The sequence below is a fragment of the Ipomoea nil genome, unplaced genomic scaffold, assembly GCF_001879475.1.
Source record: "Ipomoea nil cultivar Tokyo-kokei standard unplaced genomic scaffold, Asagao_1.1 scaffold3047, whole genome shotgun sequence".
Taxonomy (NCBI): domain Eukaryota; kingdom Viridiplantae; phylum Streptophyta; class Magnoliopsida; order Solanales; family Convolvulaceae; genus Ipomoea; species Ipomoea nil.
In genome coordinates, this window is record NW_017619475.1 from 62,252 (window position 1) to 67,500 (window position 5,249).

A 5,249-nucleotide genomic window follows, 5' to 3' on the forward strand; every position below is an offset into this window, starting at 1 on the left:
AGTAATAGGGATGTCATGCCACATCTAGGCCATCCAACCTAGATGCACAGGCTTACAAAATCTACTATCCATAAAGTCTACAAGTTCAAGGGCTCACAGGCCAAAACATCTAAGCTAGAGGAAGGGGAAACTAGTCTAAACCGGACTCCAACTATCGCGCTCTCGGATGGACTAATCACCTGAAAACATAAGGTATAACAACCGTTAGCGAAAATTGCTAAGTAACCCAACTCCAACGGGTTGAAATACATAATCATATACTTTATAGATAAAAATCATTTTGAGACTTGGGAATACATAAGTATATCCTTAAACAACTCTAGCTTTACAACTCACGAGGAATATAGGTAATACTCCGACCATACAAGAAATGTACTCAACAATACCACTCAATACCACGTGACAACGATATGGATCAATTAGATGAATAGCGATAACAAATCAAGAGATAACAAGTAAGGTAAGGTAAGCACAATCATCAACAAAGTGGTTCTCAACACAATCCACAATCAATCAATCACTGACAAGGTTCCAAATCCACAAAGGACATAGCCAAACCAAGTCATTCACTACGGAGTCATCACAATGACTCGAATCACAATGGAACAGTGCGAGGGCCTATAACTAATATGTACCGTGGGGTCAAAGGACCCTAGTATGGATTCCGCGGGGTCGTAGACCCGATTGAGATTTTCGCGGGGTCAGAGGACCCGATTCAATAATTCTGCGGGGACACGAAGTCCCGATTCAGTAACATCTGCGGGGACTAGTCCCGATTCAAATAATACAATTATCTCGAATCCCGGTAAGATAAAGCCCCCACTGTCCATCACACTAACTCAATCATCACAACAAGAGTTCAATACACACAGAATCTAGAGATACAAAGCAAAAGTATAGATTCCACAAGAAGTGTGTACAACAATGGATAAGCTCAAACAATAACTCAATCGAAGAATCATCAAGGATAAAGTACAACGAATGTACAAGCTCACAACGATAGATCACAATGAAAGGAATCCACGAAAGAGATACGAAGAAGATATTCCAAAGGCAATACAACGATACCAAAGGATTCCATTCAAAAGATTACAACGAATAGATAGGCTCAAGTATCAATTCATTCAAGAATCAAGAAGGTTATCACAAGGAAATCACACACTAGTACCAATAAGCAACGTAGCTAGCATGCAAGCCAACAAGGTAATCACAAAGGCTCATACGAATAACATAAACTTCATTCGAATCCAACGAATCACAATATTGGATTACAACCGCGATTCAAGACTCATAACCTAACCATAGGGTTCACAATACTTCGCTCTAGACTTACGAGACATCAATAAAGACACACAATACTCGGGGATCAACAAATCAAGAAACCAACAACATACGTACCAATGGGTGGTTTGGGCGGGTGGCAAAGTACCCGTCGAAAATCCACACGGTACCAGCGGGTGGTTTCGGCGGGTACCAAACCACCCGCCGAACCCCTACTGACCACCTTGTACCGGCAGGTGGTACTGGCGGGTGGCAAACTGCCCGCCAGGCCCCCGCTGGTACTGAAAACCTGAAGAAGAAATCATCTCGGGAAAAATTTCAAGAATGTGCAAATCCAAGTCCAAATACCTCAATACTCACACCAACAACAAATTGGACTTGAATACAAGAAATAGCTCATCAAATAACATCAAATAACCCTAGATACAAGCTCTACAATAGCATAATCACAAGAATATGCATCACACCACACAAGATCATCAAGAAATCATATTATGCAAGGAATATGGGTTTTGTTGGACATAGGGTTACCTTCTTAGCTTATCCAAATTCTTCCAACTCCCTAGATTACTCTTGCAACTCCTCTTCCAAGTGATCTTCATCAAAATAACCCAAAAACCCAACAAGCAAAGAAAAGACTTGATAACATAGATGCAAAAACTATGAAATAAGACTACATACTCCTAATACTTACCCTTCCTATGCTTGGTGATGAAGAAAGGTGCAATCTTGTTGGTCTTCTAAGTGGAGGATATGAAGAATCACTTTGGTAAGGGTAGGAGAAGGGAAATGGAGAGAGAGAGAGAGAGAGAGAGAGAGAGAGAGAGGTGTACGGATGTGGCTGAAATGTTTGAGAGTGTTTTGCTAAGTGTAGGGGTAGTGTCTCTAGGTTGTAGCTTGGGTTGCAAGTTAGGAAAATCTGAAATGTTACAAGTGGGCCTCCTCCCTTTTATTATAAAAGGGCTAGAAAGGTTTCTTTTAAATAAAGGATAGGGTCCAAAGGTTATTAAAGAAGGTCCAACCCATTGACCATATTAAAGCAATCGTTATACCCTACACCACGGCGTGCGTAGCACTGTGCGCCGTGCGCCTCCCAAAACGACGTCGTTTTGGGGTCGTATTGGGAGGCGCAGTAAGAAGTTGCTGTGATTATGTATATTTGTTCACACAATTATGTATATTTGACTATTTGTTCATACAATTATGTATATTTGTTCATACAGTTATGTACATTTTTTATACAATTATGTACATTCTTTTTATACAATTATGTACATCGTATTATGTTAAGAGTTGATGTGTATTATGTTAAAAGTTTATGTTTATTATGTATTATGTTAGATTATGTGTATTATCTTTTAAAAAGAGTATGTATATTTTGTTATATAATTATGTACATTCATGTATACAATTATGTGTATTCTAGTATAACATTATGTACATTTTTGAACAGGGGTTTTTTTTAAAGAAAAAATAACTGTCATTCACTGGGGCGAGAAATTTAAAAAAAAAAACAAAAATTTTAAAACGACATCGTTTTGCATCTGGGCGCACAGTGCAACACGCGCCGTGGTGTAGGATATAAATTGCCATATTAAAATGTCGGATTTGGGTCAAACTAGATCCCCTAACTAGATTCCATGGGAAATTATAAAAAGAATTGTAAGGCCAGGTTAACTAGGAAGGTTAAATCCATCCTTAGAAAATAATTAGGTAATTAATTTGAGTCTAAGGAATTAATTTCCAGGGTATCACATTTACTTTCTTATTAAATCCAAGAGTTAATTATCGAAATGATCTTTTCAATTGATTTTCTAAATATTCATCTTTTCTAGAACTCTGATCTTGGGTGACCAATCCACATTATATAACTTGGTTTTCTAAAACTTTACGTTTCTTCCTTTCATTTGTTACTTTCTGTAAATTTCTTCCCTGATAAATTAGACATTTAAACCCCACTAATTTTCATTGACAAGTAGTCTTACGTTCTGTTTTACTTTTTCCCATGTTCACGAGCATTTCTTCTGCCTTCAAATCTTATATCCATACTAGTATTTTTTTTTTTTTATGCGCGATGCGCAAAAAATAGGTGCCCAATATTATTACATTATACTAAAATTTTAAATTTATTTAGATTTTAAATATTTAAATTATTGTAAATAATAATACTAATAATGTAAAACATTTTTATAAATTTGATATTTATATTTTAGATAATAATTAACCTATAACTCAAATATATAATGTGTATATATTATTATTAATGAAGAAGATAAGAAAACATATGGCGGATGCATGTGCATGGTAACAATAGTGAAAAAGATAATGGAAGTTATAACGGTAGATGTATGTTTGTTCAAAATATTTTAAAGTACAACTCTTATAGCATAATGTATAAAAAAACTTAACGGAAAAAACGGACATAAATGAGGGGTATAACCATTCACACTTATTATGTTTTTAAAATAGTTTACACGCATATCACGTGAATATATTAATGCCTAATGTTTATAATTAAATAAGTATTCTTTTTTTAGAATATTAAATAAGTATTTAAAAGTATATCAATGCAAGATTATATATGAGAAGTTCATACATAAGTAATTGAATGTCAAATTTGTTTATTTAAATATATAACTCAAAGTATATGAATACAAGATAATATATGAGATTCATTATAATTGTCACTAAAATAAATGTTTGCAACTTTATAAAATCGATAATCCAACTACTTACTCTAAAAACTGTAGTCTAAATAAATACTACTTTTGGTTTGAATTTTTCTAAGTATTCTTAATTCTCTTTTGAGTAGCATTGTCATTGTCTTCATCATCTTCATTATTTGCCCTCTTCTTTTTAGTTGGTAGTGTGTTATTTACAATTGGGTTACTGTTGGTAGCATAGATCACAGCGTCATGCAATGAGATTATGGTGTATGAGGTTGTGGATTTTCCTTGTTGTATATATGATTGGGATTTTAGTCGTACTATGAACTCTTGATCTTGCAAGATTCTATTGATATTTTGCAGTGGTAGTTTTTTTCCCTACATGTTTCATGTGAAAGTATTGAATAAAATATTAATAATTATTATATTTGTATAAGGTTCTTGAATATTACCTCTTGTTTTATTTTCATAACTTGTTTACTTGATAATAACAATAATAACTCTACAAGTAGTTCGAATACTGATGGTGTATGTGTTTTTTTTAAACAAATTATTGAATTGATACTAACATTGGAGTTAAATTGTTTTCCATTTTGGGCATAAACGTTTTTTAAATAATAACCAAGTATTTTTGTTGCAAAGAGTTCTAATATATTTAATGAATGCACATACGATACCAGTCCTTTAGGTGTTTTGCTCATTATTCATTTATTAGTTCAACCATTATTGTTGAATAAATTATTATGGATAAAGAAAGTCCTAATAAGAAAGTGTTTGGTTATACAGCAGTTTGGAGCAACAATTTGTTTCAAACCATTGAAAATACAAAAACACGGCAATTTACAACATTTTCACTTAGCGTTTTGGAGCACTGTATTAAAAAAAAAAAAAAAAAAAAAAAAAAAAAAAAAAAAAAAAAAAAACTTTTACTATGGAGTAGTTTCGACTCCTTAAATGACAAGAGCTAGTTTAACTGGCTCACTGCTTGCCCATCAACGGATGGACAAACTTAATGTTTAAACTATGGAGCAGTTTCGACTCCTTCAGTTTGACTTCCTCCCTTCAAAATGACCTTTGAGCTTTGGGACGAAGCTTCTTTTAAGGGGTGAGTGTGACACCTTAAAAATTATTCTAATTCCCGAATTAACTCCTACGATTATTTTTCTAAGGAGGGAATTATTTCTTTCCAATCATTATTGTGTGGACCATGGTCCACACAAGTTGTGCGGACCATATTTTGTCTACTGTAAAATAATGTATATTCAATACAAAAATAATGTACATTATATTTAGTAGATGTAC